General features: G+C 36.1%; 1 protein-coding gene across 9 annotated transcripts in view; it reads right to left on the bottom strand.

The window, feature by feature from the left end:
- Positions 1-17,162, bottom strand: part of FOXP2 (forkhead box P2) — a 532,381-nt gene that overhangs the window by 136,943 nt on the left and 378,276 nt on the right. Inside the window, exon 2 of one of the 9 annotated variants that reach the window (XM_060020766.1) lies at positions 14,481-14,538. The exons of the other annotated variants lie outside the window; for them this stretch is intronic. The gene's annotated coding sequence lies outside the window, so the exon portion shown is untranslated. The remainder of the gene's footprint in view (positions 1-14,480; positions 14,539-17,162) is intronic. 9 annotated transcript variants of the gene reach the window in all.

Genomic DNA, 17,162 nt, shown 5'->3' with positions numbered 1-17,162 from the left:
CAGTAATGCAAAAAAATAAATGCCTACTACCCTCGGCATGATAATTTCTTTTGAATGTGAAGAAATTATTAAAATACTTTTTTCTCCCTTTTCTTCTTTTCGATCTGGGTAAACTCCCTTTGTGATCGGCTCTCCCATTTTCCCTTTAACCATCTCTATCATATTACTTGTTATCCTTAGACTCGTTTCCATGCTTCAGTATCCCTTAGACTCTGGAACTCAGTCCTAAACAAATTTTAAAGAACCACAAACAAAGCCTCAGGAGGCACAAAAAATGAAGAAAACCCTACTCTGCTCAGTTTATAAGTGATGGCTGATTCACTAAACACTTAGAGGGGGAAAAAAAAAGGCAATTTATTCCATAAAAAGCCATAACTGTCAAGGAGGGTTTTTATTTTTAACCTTAAACCACTGAGTTTTGTTTAAAATGGCTTAGAAGAATGGTTATTATCTTGAATTCTTTATCTAGCCAGATTGCCAACTCTCTGAGGATAGGAACATCTTTGAATCCCCTATGGTACCTGATGTCTGCTTAGCAAAGTATCTAATACACTGAGGGCATTTAGTCATGTTTCTCTGATGGATTGATTGACTGAGGATGTAAATTCTAATACATGGAAGTACTGTAAACCAGTTTCGAAATCTTACTGCTATCTTGTTTTTAGCTTGTAGCTTTTCCACTGGAGCATGGTAATTATTTGTTTCATACGAAATTGTATAAAGTAGACTTTTCCATTTATTTCTACATTACTCCTGAACTCTCTTTTTATTAAATAAATATCTCCTTGAATAGAATAGCAAGCAAAAAGGTCGGGGGACGGGGAATAAAATATATTAACTAACCTGTGCTCTAGTCCAGCAGTGCTGGAAATTCTTGAATGGAATGCCAGATACCATAACTGCATCGATTGCTTAAGTACTCCTTTCTGATGTAGTTCTTAAGAAGTAGTCCTCACTCTCAATTAGTCCCAGAACAGATGTTTCTTTTAAAGCAATTTGTATTTGGTATGACACTGTTAATCAATGCTATTTTGACCCTTTAGTGATGGCAAGTTACATCTTAGCACTGAATAACCCATTTAACAGTCCTTCATCAGAAACTTGATATCTCATGCACACTGCTTCCAACAAGTTCTGGTGTCCTCAAAGTCTCAGGAATCACGAACCAGAAAGTACTGAGTCTTTTTTACTTTATGTATATGCGTCTCTGTATTTCATAGATAGATTTAAATGTTCTAGTGTTTAAAGAAGGGGTTGCAGAGTGAGGCCTGAAAGCCAGAATATGAGAGGAAGAGAGGGGGAAAGGAAAAGAGAGAAAGAGAGAAGGGGAGATGGGGGGGGGGAGACACAGAGATTTAGAGAGGGAGAGAAATGAATATTTCTTCAGAGGGTAAATGAGCTGTGAAGTACAATCTATTTCCTCCTCCTACCTTGCACCTAGTCCACCATATACCTGCCTGAACTGACAAGGCATTAGAGTCTCATCTTCCTTGTCTAATGATATGCAAAATGCCTATTGCAAATGAATATTAGAAATAAAATTAAAAGAAACCACATACAGGTAGAGCTGATAAAAAAATAGCTAGACATCTTTAAACATTCACAATTTTACTACAGAGAACAAAAATAACAGGATTATTTGGCTTACTTTCTTTGCTTCTTAAATTTATGATGTATTTCTCTGAAGAAAAGTTCATACTATAATAGTATAAAAGTTATACTATTTAATAGTATAAAAGTTATACTATTTAATATACTATTATTAAATAGTATATTATTATACTATACTATTTAATATACTATTATTAAATAATAGTATAAAAGTTATACTATTTAATATACTATTAAAAGTTATACTATTTAATAGTATAAAAGTTATACTATTTCTTTTGTTTGCAAGATAAAATCCAATTGCACTAATTTCATAAATCACACACTTTAAGAAGAGGATGGACTCTACTTCATTTTAATTTCATTCTGGATAATTACCAGAAAGCATGCAGGACCTATTAGAGAAGGTGAGATTATTAAAAATCATTATGCATTTACAGTATCTCAGATGCAAACCAATGATTAATTCTTATTCTCATGGAGCCCTGGATGAAGTGATGACAAACACTCACAAGAATAATCCTGGTTTGGTTGGGCAGAATCACACACAGCACAGGGACTTCCCATTCTTACTCCCCAGAATGGTGAGCCTTCCACCAGACAGGCAGCCTTCACAGAATGAGGAATGTCTGCCTGTTCTGTCCTCCTGCCTGTCCTGAAGTTGAGAATTCCTGAAGAAATGATTCATTCATTTCAAACATAAAGGATGGTGGAAAAAAAATGTTCTGGTAACAAGACACATCTGACATTCTGCCCTGGCTCCTTGGGAAAGTTACTGAACGCTTCTGGCTCTCTGATCCTCACAGGTAAAACAGGAATAGTACTGACCAATTCTGGGGTTTCCATGGAGATAAAATGACCAATCATGGGCGAGGTACCTGGCACTTGGAACACAGCAGGAACTCATGTGGGTCCGTAGGGATGGAGGTGAGGGAGAGCAAGAAGGGTTTCCTTGGTAGTACCTATTTTTCTAGTGTAGTTTCTTACAATCCAGATTACTGCAGGAAATATAGAAAAAGTATGGAATACAACTCTTATCTTCACTATAGCTGGAAGGAAAGTGAGAACTTTCTTTTAAAGTTTCCAGCAATATGTAAGAGCCAAGTGAAAAAAAAAATTTCTGACCTTAACTTGTTTAAATTTTACCTTCTACGACTATTTTTTTCACTATCCTTCAAAAACACTTGCTTCTGTACTTGCAAAATATGCATATGCTTCATTTATCTAAACTTTCCAGTGTTTGTTCCACTGCCTATGTATGTTCAGCTGGGGTACCTCACCAGTGCTGCCAAGCTTCAGTAGCAATTTCCTGGAGGGAAAGAATTACCTCTGCTTAGCTTACGTTGTATTGTGCTTTACCTAGTACTCAAAATATATGGAGTCTTTAATAACATTTTAGTTATGATTAAAAATATTAAAACTTAGAATAAAGTCCTATAACTAACTGACCTATAACTAACTGACCTTTAATCACATTAATGTCCAGATTTATGTCTTTCTAAATGTTCCTAGAAGAAATTTTACCAAAAAACAAAATTTCTTGTCACTAAAGTATCTCAAGTCATAAAATCTCTTTTCTTGGGGTTTCCTACACAGCAGAGAAGCACCCTTACTGCAATCTATTGAAAGTCAGCCCTCAACACAAGGGTTTGTTTTTTAATTTAAACAGAATCTCTTTTCACAGATTTCTTAGGCCCCATGAGGTACTAACAGCTATGTTAAACTGTTGTCGGCAGACACTGTTCAGATGCCTATCTCAAAATTCATCCTTCTCTTCTTCTCTACCAAAAGAACCCAAACTTTGTTCAAGTTGACGAAAGGCCTGGTTGAATATAATCAGCTTCACAGACTCAGATGAAGCAATGAGTGTTCACGTGATACTGTTCAGGTCAATGAAATGGAAAGAGAAGCTATTCTGTGGGGCTTCTGGGAAAACTTGTTATTCAGCTGACTTGCATTTATTTGTATTTTGCCTTCCCCTTCTTTCTACCTGGAACATGAACATGATACCTGGAGAAGGGGCAGCCCTCTTGTGACCATGAAGACAGAGGCTATACTGGGGCAGAACAAGAGGCTGAAAGAAACATTGGTCTTTTGCGTCATCCTTGAGCAGCTGTACCAGCCAAATCTGGACTTTCTGTCTATGGAGTTCATGTTTCACAGGAAAAATAAATCTATATTCCTGAACAGAGCAGCTGATAAACTCCATAGTAAATTTAGACAGGGTTTTAGTCGAAATATCCAAAATCCCCATGGCTAAAGCAATAGATAAAATTAACTCATAAAAACTATATACCAATAAATCATGTAGAACGTATAGTTCCCTGATATTATTTGAGAAATCCTCATATATCATCTGTGTCCTGTACATTTCCAATATCATTTTATTGAGTAGATTTCTCACTTCCAGTACCCTAGTAAAAGTATCATTGATATTTAGTGGGGTTAGAAGCATGACTAGTACAGAATTATATGAAGCAGTATATCTTGTTCAAAAGAAACAGACTAAATAAGGAGTAAAGGGCTTATTGAAAGCAAAATATTTATATGTATACACAATTCAAAAACCAGAAGACAGAATCAGGAAAGAAAATATTTAGGTAAAGATAAAAGGAGAAAGAGTTCACTGTTATTGTTAAATAAGTATATTACATGTTTTCTACCCGGGAAAGGGAATCAATTGGAGTATTATTCATAAACAGACTGCCTAACTAGAGAATAGACAAGATGTGTTAGTAATGTGAGAGCAGGGTGGGCCTGAATCTGGTCTTCTAATGATATTCATATGATATGATATGATATATTCATAGTCACATGATATGATATGATAATGATATTCATGTCTGCTTACAAGTTTCTTTCTACGAAGTACAGAGAAGCTGATAAATATACCTTCATACTTGTCTCATCAGGTTGAAAGAAGTGGTACCTTGAACTTATTCTGACAAAGAAACAGCAATTCAATTGGCCTAGTTCAATTCAATTCTGCAAAGGTTTATTTAGCATCTACCATGTGCCAAGCATTATGTTAGAAATAAAATATAATCTCTGACCTCAAAGGGCTTGAGTCTGAGACTGAGCTACAGAAGTAGTCAAATAACTTTAATAAAATATGGTATAATCTACCTTTGTAACTAATACATGTAGAATAATAAAAAAGTATGGTACAGGTTCTGAAAATATATGTAAGTGAGGGATTATTTCTCTGTGAAGAGTCAGAAGACTCAAGGGAATAGGATCTTGAGGTGTGTGTAAAGGTTTGGCAACCAGATAAGACGGTGTGGGGCTGACATTCTAAACAGATGGAGAAACAGGAACAAAGGCAAATAGGTGTCCAACTTCTAATAGTTCATGATGCCACGCAGAGTGCCTAGTATATAAGAAGTGAACTACAAACATTTGTGAATGAATGAATAAATGAATAAACAGCATGTTCAGTAAGCAGTGAGGATTAAATCATGGTTATAAAGTAACAGGTGTATGATAATTTATAGCCTTTTGTGCCATGCTGAGAGGTTGAAAAACAGAGTGATTTTCACATTACGGCAGAGGAATATGGCCCAATCAAATTAAAAGAGTTTACAGCTGGAGACTGTAGAACAGAATTCAGAAAAAGTTAACAAAAACAAGTGTGGGGAGAGAGAAATAATTGCAGTCTGAGACAAGTTGATCTGGGTTGAGATGCCCCAGTAGGCAACTGAGAAAAACACACCTCGAGCCTAGGAGAAAGGGGGAATTTGATAGGGCTATAGACTAGCACTTGTCTATGGACTCCACGCATTTATGCAAAATGTACCATGGGGCTTCTCTGGTGGCGCAGTGGTTGAGAACCTGCTTGCCAATGCAGGGGACATGGGTTCAAGCCCTGGTCCGGGAAGATCCCACATGCCGCGGAGCAACTAAGCCCGTGTGCCACAACTGCTGAGCCCACGTGCCTAGAGCCCGTGCTCCACAACAAGAGAAGCCACCACAATGAGAAGCCCGCGCACCGCAAGGAGGAGTAGCCCCCGCTCGCCACAACTAGAGAAAAGCCTGCGTGCAACAACGAAGACCCAGTGTGGCCAAAAAAAATAAAACAAACAAACAAACAAAAGAAACCACAACATACAACATACTATGTACCAGACACTGGAAATGTGAAGATGAATGAGATAGTTCTGGCCTTCAAGGAACTTATAGTAAATATGATTCAGTGTGATACATGCAAGAACAGAAGTATACCTAAGACATAGAAATAATACATAGATAGGAATAATTAATTCTACACTGTGTGTGTGTGGCAGGTGAGGGTTTCAAAGGGGGCTTCATAGAGTACCTGACAGTGATGATTTAAAAGCTTCACAGAAGTTTTCCAGATGGAAAGGCAGAGAAGGGCATATTGACAAAAGAGAAGGGCAAGGTCACCTGTATGGAGACATGAAGCAATTTTGGAGGAACCATAAGTAGTTTGACACTGCTGCTCATATAATTTGTAAAAACTGGGTTGTGGACAATGAGATCAGCATGCAGGACCACTGCACGGGACAGCTATCCTTGAAGACAAGGAGTTTTTTTTCCTTAAGGTTTCTAACTCCTAAAGGAAGGCCAATTGGGCATAGCAGACATATACTGAGGACTTTAGAAAGCAGATATTATTTTTTAAAAAGTCAAAGATAAGATCTTATAATGTTACATGAGAACTAAGGATAGTAAAAATAAAATTCTCACAATGTTGTTGGAAATGCCCCTGGAAAGAATGAACAGAGAGAGGTATCCCAAGAAACCCGCTCAGGGACTTTTTAGTTAGCTCAGATTTAAAGACATATATAAACAAACAAACAAACAAAACAAAACACAGGACTGAGATTAAAAGACTGCTGAGTCTGGAAGGAAACTGAGATATCACTAGTTTACAGCCATTTAATTGTGTAGGTTGGAAAACTGAGTCCCTGGGAGGAAAAATGACAGTATATTAATAAGAATTCAGACGCAGTACTTTTTATTACAGGGAACCACTTTCCTGTTGCAGAAGAGTTGCAGGGTTCCTACATACTATAGACCAGCTGCATTAGAATCTCCTGGGAGAGTTTAAAATATTTTGATTTTCTAAGATCCCATCCCCTCAAATTTTAACTCAATATTCTTGGATGAACCCAAGATGCTCCATTTTTAAAAGATTTTCAAGTAATTTTTTAGATTTAAAAACTACCATTAGCCTAAGTGAACTCTAAGACTATGCAGGGGAGTGGCGACGGTTATTGATTAAGGGAAATAAATTCTCCTGGAATAAAAGAAAAAGTTTAAACGATGCCCACGTTTTTGAGAAACTAGAACTGTAAACGTATTTTAATCACTAATGAATATGTTTTAAATGTCTAGGGGTTTCCCTGGTGGCTCAGTGGTTAAGAATCCGCCTGACAATACAGGGGACACAGCTTCGATCTCTGGCCCAGGAAGATCCCACATGCCACAGAGCAATTAAGCCCATGCGCCACAACTACTGAAGCTCATGTGCCTAGAGCCCACGCTCTGCAACAGGAGAAGCCACGGCAATGAGAAACCTGCGCACCGGAATGGAGAGTAGCCCCTGCTCGCCGCAACTAGAGAAAGCCTGTGCACAGCAACAAAGACCCAACAGAGCCAAAAAAATAATAATAATAAATAAATAAATTTATAAAATAAAAATGTCTATTACATGCTTGGTTCTATGGGAAGAAGGTGGAATAGAGAGAATGATTTTCTCCTTTGAGGTTTTTTGTTTGTTTTTACAAGGATATTTTATTGAAGAATTTACTCCAGTTTTTCTGTGAGACAACAAATTTTCCTCACGTCAGCACATCATAATGTTCAATGTGTTCCTTGGTTTGTCACTTGAGAATGTGCAGTAGCACTAGCAGTAGAAGATATCAAAGTGGCAGCTTTTACAGCAATGCAAGTGTTAGCATTAGAAGTGTTAAGAATTTATATGCTGTGCAAAGGAATTGTCTGTTTGTTTTGTGTTATCAAGATGCTTAACTACTAGGTCCTGCAGGTTTTATGCTTATGATGATAGAACTATAAAAATCGGCATGATCAAACAAATCCTTTCTTTTTAAATAACCACCAAATACTTTTAGCCAAGCTGGATGTGATTCAAGACCTTCAACTGTGAACTGAATCTAAACAGAGGCTCCCTAATTTGAGGGATAAAATACCAAGCTCAGAATGTCGGGGCCAAACCAGTCAACAGTCAATGGTTACTAAAATAAAGCCTCTACTCATTACTGAACTTCTATGGGGGGTCTCTTCATACCCAAGACACAGCCTTCCCCCATGCCTTTCAAAAACGTCCCAGGCAACTTTTACTGTGAAGGAGTAGCCCAGATTATCTACTGATGTTATTGGATATTTACAAGTAAGAAGGATGAAAATATTAACATTAATCTTGAGTGCCTCTCTCAATTCTTCAAATAAGATATCAGCAGAGAAAGTACGGGGAACTTGTTTGTTCACTTAAGATTTTCCTCATTGATGCTAGATTGCAAGATCCTAAAATTCACAGATGTTGAGGATTGGTCTGATTATTTTCCAATTACCCCAAAGTTCCAAGACATTACACCTGTGGAATCTGTCAAGCCATGAAACTAAATCAAGCATGCTGGGGGGGCTGATCTAGTCTTTAGAATGCTGACTCCCACACACACAACCTAACTCCTCCACCCCTGTGGATCCTTCCATCATAAATATAGCTTTGCTGTTCTCTACCTGTTCTCACTGATGTAGAAAAACCTGTGATGTGAAAAAAACTGTTTCATTAAAAAAAAAACTGACATTAATCAAGAGGTAAATTTTACTGAAAGTTGGAAAGTTAACTTGTGTTACACTCTGCACGTGACGATGGTAATTTGATTCAGAGAAAGACTGGAAGAAAGACTGCACAGACCTCTCGTGTTTTTGAACTGGAAATTTCTTGAATTTGAGGGTTCATGAAGATCTCAGGCTGCATACCCTGTGAATGTCAAGGGTCTACTATAATTCTCATGAGTGGTTTCATCCTCATCTAATCAGAGAACATAATTTTCATCTTAAAATATCTACTACACTATAGCAATTTATTAACATTTATTAAGTGCCTTTGGGAAAAATAACTTAGTGACCAACCATAATTTAACTTAAAAATCATATTAGATTCTTATAATGAGCTTATATGCTTTTCATAGTAAGGTACAGTGACAAATATTTTTGAAAGAACAATTCATTACACTTCTGTTTGATCATTTCAAATGCCGTGCTTCCAAATTCACCGTTATTAAAATTATCATGCACACCCTAAGATCTGTTTAGGAAAACTGCCATTTCATACAACCATCCCAAGCAATTCTAGTTTGAATTTCTTACTAAGTTTTCTGGGAAGTCTGGCAAAAGGATTTAAGGAAGGAAGGATAAAACCATTCTGATGGCTGACTTTGAAAGAGCCACCTATACATGTCATCAGTAACAGGAGATTTCTCGCACTGCATGAAATGCTTCAGGTCCTCCTAAGTATCTGAGATATTCAAGGGTAAAGCTGCTTGCATACTAAAACTACAATTTAAAATAGCATAAAAGAAACTATTCTTGGGGCAAGATCAGAACTAAAATATTGGATACTGGATTTTAAGAAGTCACATAGTTTTACTATTTTGTTAGTAAAATGATCTGCTAGAATACCTTTTAGGTTCAAGATAGAATTAAATAATTAAGGCACTTAAAGTTATTCTTTTCTCAGTATGGGGCCTGAAGGGACAGAGATTAAGTTAAATGGAAAAGATTACATGATGAGAGGAAAGAACGGAATGGCAAAGGAAGAAAAACTACAGTGGAAAAGGTGAAGGTGGCAGAGAAATTTTAAGAAAACCAAGTAGAAATGGAGAATGCAGGATTATAGATATGAATAGAATCCACAGAGGAAACACAATGAATCTTAAATGTAAGTGAATTTCAAAATAATTTCACTTTTTGTTTTTAATCATGTACTGACACTGTTCTTCACTTTGTCATTCAATTTAGCTTGTACAACACCTCCAAACATCTTAAGGTAAAATTCACAGCCTAAGTCTTAAATCCTATGGAGAGCTCCCTTAACAATATTAATGTTCTATTTCTTTCTTGCTCTTACTTTAGTTAAGGAAGAGAAGTCAAGGGAATATATACTTAAAATCCTAATGGATTACAGGAAGAGGCAAGGGCTTGGGTAGCTAAGAAAAGAGAAAATGTGACCTCCTAGAAAGCAGTTTTCTCCCAGATTTAATTTGTGGGAACTCAGTACTATATATGCAATATACATTTGCTTATATGATTGGAAACACAGCAATCAGGGAAGTAAAAGTACATTTATTATCTACCTTCTATTTAACATTTATATTAAAGTAAGTTTTTTTCCATTCATTACTGATAATATTAGTATTGCAAATCTTGAGTTATTAGCAAATGATAAAAAAAAGAGGAGGGTTAGAAATGATCAGTGTTGCAGTTCAACAGTGCATGTATGAAAATGCTCATCCTCATGGTCACTGTTTGATGTGGTTGACAAGCTCTGTGTTGTAAAAACTCTCCCTTTCCTTGACCTTATTGAATAGAGCAAAAGCTAATTTGATTCTTCTTTTCCCCTCTTTAATTTCTTCTGCTTCTTTTTCCTCTTGCTTTAAAAATTGTCGATGTTAGTGAGCTCCTCTTTAGAGTCTCTTTCTCAGAAATCTCCTCCACTTTCGTGGATTCATCCATCACTTCTGGATTATTTCACAAATATTTGTCTCTAACTCTGACCTCTCTGTCAAACTCTAATTTTCTAAAAGCTTGCTAATTCCATTTACTTTCATGCCATCACCTCAAACTCAACATTTCTCAAGCTCAATTCATGAAATGCCAGCCTCAAAATTTTTTAAAGATTACCTTATTCCAGATCTCTCACAACTCCCTTCCCCCAAAGCATCCTCCAGATGCAGCACTGTTGACTAGATCTCCACAATACACTGCTTTCATTGTGTCACTTCCTCATCAAAAACCTTTAACAACCTCTGCTGCCTAAATCATAAAGTACAGACTCATTAGCTTGACATTTCAGGCTGTATACAATTGGCTATGTACACTTCTAGCCCTCCAATACATTCGTTATTCCTTTAGTGTGACATCTCTATGCTGGTCAAAACAAACTACTTACTCTTGCCTAACCAGACCTCACCATTTCCCATCTCTACATCTTTGATGACATCTTTTGAAAATGTCTCCATCAAAAATTGTCCTTTACTTTCTCTATCTACCAAATTCCCTTTCTTTAAGCCTAACATAAATGCTACCTCTCCACAAAGCCTTCCCTGATCACTTGAACCTGAATTAATAATTTTCCTTTTAAAATGCGTATAGAGTCAACATCACTAATCATCAGGAAAATGAAATCAAAACCACAATGAGATGTCATCTTACACTTGTCAGAATGGTTATCAAGAAGACGAGAAATAGTAAGTGTTGGTGAGGATGTGGAGAAAAGGCAATCCTCACACACTGTCAGTGGTAATGTAAATCAGGGCAGCCACTATGGAGAATAGGATGGAGGCTCCTCAAAAAATTAAAAATAGAGGGCTTCCCTGGTGGCGCAGTGGTTGAGAGTCCGCCTGCCGATGCAGGGGGCGTGGGTTCGTGCCCCGGTCCGGGAGGATCCCGCGTGCCGTGGAGCGGCTGGGCCCATGAGCCGTGGCCGCTGGGCCTGCGCGTCCGGAGCCTGTGCTCCACAACGGGAGAGGCCGCAGCGGTGAGAGGCCCGCGTACCGAAAAAAAAAAAAAAAAATAAATAAAATAAAAAATAGAACTACCACACAATTCCGCAATTTCATTCCTGGGTATTTATCCAAAAGAAAAAAAAAAAAGAAAACATGAATTCAAAAGGTTATATGCACCACAATGTTCATAGCAGCATTATTTATAATAGCCAAGCTATGGAAACAACCTAAGTGTCCATTGATAGATGAACAGATCAAGAAGATGTGATTATATTAGCCATAAAGAGAATGAAATCTTGCCATGTGGGACAACATGGATGGACCTGGAGGGTATTACACTTCGTGAAATAAGTCAGAAGAGAAAGACAAGTACTGTATATTTTCACTTACATGTGAAATCTAAAAAACAAAACAGATAAATATAACACAACAGCCTCACAGGTACAGAGAACAAACTAGTGGTTACCAGAGGGAAGAGGGGTAGGACAAAGGCTGAAAGAGGTGACTGGGATTAAGTGGTACAAACCACCAGTTATAAAACAAGTAAGTTACAAGCATGTAATGCACAGCACAGAGAATATTGTCAATACTTTATAAAATAACTTTGTATGGTGTGTAATCTATAAAAAAAATCAAATTACTATGTTGCACATCTGAAACTAATACGATATTGTAAGTCAACTATACTCAGTAAAATAAGGTAAAATACTTATAGCACTTTCTGCTTTTCTGACTCCCACAGCACATCCACTGTGCCCTGATATTTGTGCACAAGTATTACTATCTCCTCAACCAAATCATAAATCCCTGAGGATATTACACATAAATACTCAGTTTTCACTGAATGAATGAAGCTTTACCCCCTCCAACTTCCTCACACTCTCCACTCAACACAATCTCCCCCTCATTCATTGTTCCAGCAGGTATTTACTGAGCTCTATTATTCACCAGGCACTGTGTTAGGCACTGGAAGATGAGTAGGACATGCATGATCCCTGCTGTCATAGAGCTCACAGTCTAGCAGGGAAGACAAACATTATAAGTTTATATGTGGCAAGTGTGACATATACATGGTGTGGAGGCCTACAACAGGGGGACATACTCTAGTAGTACCTAAAACACTCACTGTTGCTTTCTCATAAATTAGGCACACTTCATATCAGAGTGAATAGTGAATTGTGACAATTATGACCAAGTAGAAGGTAACATATTATAGAATATTTATCATAGCTTTGGATTAATTATAAATTTCCTGGAGCTGAGCGTAACAGAAATTATTTATTAATTTATTATAAGTGCAAGGATTCATGCTAGTCACTTTATATAGTACTCTTTTTAGTCTTCACAACAATCTGGCAAGGTGGGTATCCTTATTCCTATTTTAGAGATAAGGAAACAGGCTTCAAGAGATCAAGTTACTCTACCCAAGGTTCTACTAACTGAGGCCAAAGATAGGCTTCAGACCCCAAAACATATGTTCTTTGTCCTCCATGCCATGAGTGGATCGTTCACAAGTTTTCCACGCAGCACACTTAGCAGCGATGGACTGGAGGTCCCAGACCCTCCTCCACGGGGCGTCAGCCCTGTGCATCTGGCTGCAGGTGGCAACATCATAATATTTTAAGAATGATTTTATTCTGTAACATTCCTACAAGACTGTCTATTTCACGCTGCCTCTTAAGAAATGTTCTTTACTGGAATGGGAAAATGAGGACCACACAAGGCATAGTCTGTCCTTTTTAGTAGTTTTTAAATTAAGCTCTTTTTAAAATTTATGATATAAAAATATAATACTGCTTATTTTTCTGATATACAGAAAATATAGATAGCAAAAAACAACTTTTAAAAATTCTTTCTGGGCTTCCCTGGTGGCGCAGTGGTTGAGAGTCCGCCTGCCGATGCAGGGGACACGGGTTCGTGTCCCGGTCCGGGAGGATCCCACATGCCGTGGAGCGGCTGGACCCGTGAGCCATGGCCGCTGAGCCTGCGCGTCCGGAGCCTGTGCTCCGCAACGGGAGAGATCACAACAGTGAGAGGCCCGCGTACCGCAAAAAAAAAAAAAATTCTTTCTAAGTTTTCTGCATCACAGTAGATTGCCCTACTCAAACACATATTGCAGATTTCTTGCTTATGTTGCTTTCAGTATTTGGAACAAAATGTGTTTTAGTTTCTCTCTAATTCTTATAACTAGAAATCAAATATTAATGTTGAAAAGGAAATATTCAATTTCATTCTTTACCACTGCATGAATGGACTTTAATAATTTCCTAAAACATATTTATCAGTGTCCAATTCTATTACCCACAGAGTTAGTATTTTAACCCAGGATAAATATTTCATTATTTATACATTTTATACTTTATTTTTGATTTTTTTCCCTGGAACATGAAATTTTAGAAATGCTGATTAGTTTATTGCAGCATTTCTTGTTTTGTTGGACAATGCTAATTTTAACAATTTGGAGTGAAGTAGAGGATGGTAGAAATTTGTTAAATTGTATTATATCACAACATATTTTAATGTAGTTTATTAAATACATGGTAAAATAACTCCTTGTGTAGCTTAGATTTTCCCTAAAAGCAATTTATAAAATTATTTCAAGGCATTAAACAAAACTTCCTTAGATGTTATATAAAATGATACTTGCACCATGGTTTTCAAACATATGGGATTTGCTATTTTGATTCCAAAGCATTATTTTTGGCTATGGTATGTTAATAAAGTGCTCTGTAACTGAAAACAAACGAATAGGCAAACATAATCCTTAATGCATAAGCTAACATCCAAGATACAGCTTTTCCTGAAACATTACGATGCCTATCACTTAGTTCAAAAAAAAAAGTGAAATAAATTTTTAACCACAGAATATTATATTTTGTCCATCAGGTGTCCCAATGTCTTTATTTTAAAGATGTTGAGTGACTTCCTCAAGCTTATATAACTAGTTTGTGGCAGAGTCAGAATAAGACCCCTAGGTTTAATTCACTTTTGCTTTTTACTATTCCATTCTCGAACTATTTAAAACAGAATTATAAAAAAAAATTAATTACCTACTGGAAAAGAGAACCTTATATAAGATATTAACCTACAACGAAGGAAGTGATTACAACGCTATATACTAATATTCATCTAAGATAGCAAAGCAATGGCATTTACCTTAAATTTACGTCTCTGCTCTGCACAGCTGTTGAAGAACCACAAGTCTGTCTCATGGCTGTAAATGTAACAAGAACAATAATGCGACCAATTTTCATACCTAAACTAAATTAAGTAGATTTGTCATAGGCTAGAAAATTGATAATGTATTTTACAAAAAGTTTTAAAATTATAGATTATGGAAGTGTGCATGTATGTGTATGCAAATGTATTTGTGTGTGTGTGTGTACATATGTGTGTGTGAACTTACTCTTTTTAATAACCTGGAAATTAGTTTCATGAAATTGAAAGTATTACATATTCTCTTTGGCTAACTTTTCTCATTACTGAACGCTATGGGTATATCAAGTCTAGAAGTGCCAGGAGTAGATACAGATAAATAAAACAAATTAAAATGAGAGGCTGTCTTCAGCTGTTATTATTAGTTACGTTTTTCTGGGATACATAGTAAGAACGTAAAGAAGGAACATCTTGTAACGCTTAGTTTAATATCAGCTCCCATTTGCATCACAATCTTTGTATATTATTCATCAATATGTCATTAATCAATGTACCTACTGATTGGACCTATTCAATTGGTGCTTCATGTAATGAACAGAATATGTGAACAAGTTTCAAAGATATATTCAGATATCTATACATGAAAGTGAAATCACTACTACAATCGGTACTCAAGCTTGTCAGATGTGATTTTCTTCTTTCCATTTTGCACTAGATATGCTACTATCTAAGCTATCTGTAGTACAAGAACCTGAAAAAGTGTAAATGAAAAATACCTGAAAAGATAAATATTAGTCTGCTAGAAATATTCTCTCTACCATGTCACACCTCAAATCTGGCCACCACTTTTAAACATTTAAAAGAAATTCAGTTGAATATAACAAAGCAACTGAATATTGTTCTTGTGACTTGAGCCATTAAAACAGATTTTTAAGGAAATCTGTATTTTCTTTCAAATGTTATAAAATAGTTCTCCATCAAAACTATATTTTAAAATGAAAACCACATAGTATCTCTTCTGGTCTTCTAAAAATATGTTATGCCTGATAAAGTACAAGCCACCATGATCTATTAACACCAAATACTTTGCCTTGAAAGTATAGCTTTTGAAACATTTTCAACTATCTTTTTTTAATTCTAAAAGATAATCTACACCAACTCTATTATGAAAGGTTGGTTAAACTCTTAGGTAAGTAGAAAAAGAAGTCGGCTGTGAGAGAATCATAGAAGTTAAGTGTTACTTTCATATTAAATGGTTAAAATTTTTAACAAAGATATTCTACCCTTTTCTTTAACATAAGTGGCAAATAGTGCAACTCATGTTAAATAGTATTTGCAGATGCAAAGATAAGCATTACCTAATATCCCCTTTTGACAACATGTGTAAGCTAGTATAAAATGCTATCAGGTTGCTATTAGATTTTCAATACAATCCCAGCATGTTTCCAGTTGCTAAGCTTATCAAGTACTATGAAACACTAAGACTGTAGACTCATATTAATTGCAGTGTATATTTTGGTGAACAAATAAGTCTTCATTCATTATTTCTAAATTCTTATTCATAAAAACCAACCAACTTTTCATTCCTATGACATTTTGGCATTAGATCCCACTAAAATTACAAAGTAATAATAAAATGCTACAGTTTTATAATATGTACAATGGATATGTATTCATAATAATATGAGTCACAAAGCACTAAGTGTAAGTGACACAATGGAAGTTTGTGGTAATGGTTAGCCACTGAAATTGTTAAAAGGTATTTATAGTACTATTAATCACCCTTTGGTGATAAAATAACAAAATTGAGGAGTTCTGCTCAAACTTTTATATAACAACATTTGGTACGTGAGCAACAATTTCTTATTTTAGAGTCATTAGTATTTCCACATTATATGTGTGTGTGTTTTCCAAGAAAAATTATGTATATTTTAGTTGAACGAAGTATCACATTTTTGCCTTCCAATACAACAAAAAAGGAAAGTAGAAAAGCTAAAGCCCAGCCATTCTTTCCAGAGATACCCTGGTAACCAGCAATAAAGAAACTTCTACTGGACTTAACTTTGGAGAGGAACAACTTATTATTTTGTCTATTTTGTCATGAGATATGATAAAAACAGAATTAGGACAATATACAGTGTTTTTCAGGTATTTGAAACAATAAACTCTTCCCTACCTTTGGCTTATGCTGCCAGCATCTAAATCTCCTTTGCTATACCAACAAGAAAGCAAAATTCCCAGCCTGAAGCCATAGTGAGGATAAACATTTCATTTGCTATCTGTGACTTCTATGTAAATTTCTCTCTGTCATGTAAATGTATGGAGAGGCTCTCATGGCATCAGATAATTCAATGGAAATACTCCAACCACCGTTATCACTTGTTATTACTCGGGCAGGGATATGACAGTGAGGAAAGTTTGTCACTACAGAATTACTGACTAGTTAAAACAAAGAATGTGAAATTTATTTTAAAAAAGAAAAAAATTAAAATGAATCTTAAACTTAGGCTGATTCAATATAACTTTCATTTGCAATCATGGCAGACATCGGTACGTCACATCCCCTATCCCCAGGACCCCTTCTTCCCATCCACCCCACAAAAATGGGTTTGTTCCCAAGAATATATATTCTCATCTCATATTTGCCTCGGGACTATGCATTCAATTCAGTTTTTAGGTAAT

Source organism: Delphinus delphis, chromosome 9 (genome assembly GCF_949987515.2).
Source record: "Delphinus delphis chromosome 9, mDelDel1.2, whole genome shotgun sequence".
Lineage (NCBI taxonomy): Eukaryota > Metazoa > Chordata > Mammalia > Artiodactyla > Delphinidae > Delphinus > Delphinus delphis.
This window is presented reverse-complemented; position numbering and strand designations above follow the sequence as displayed.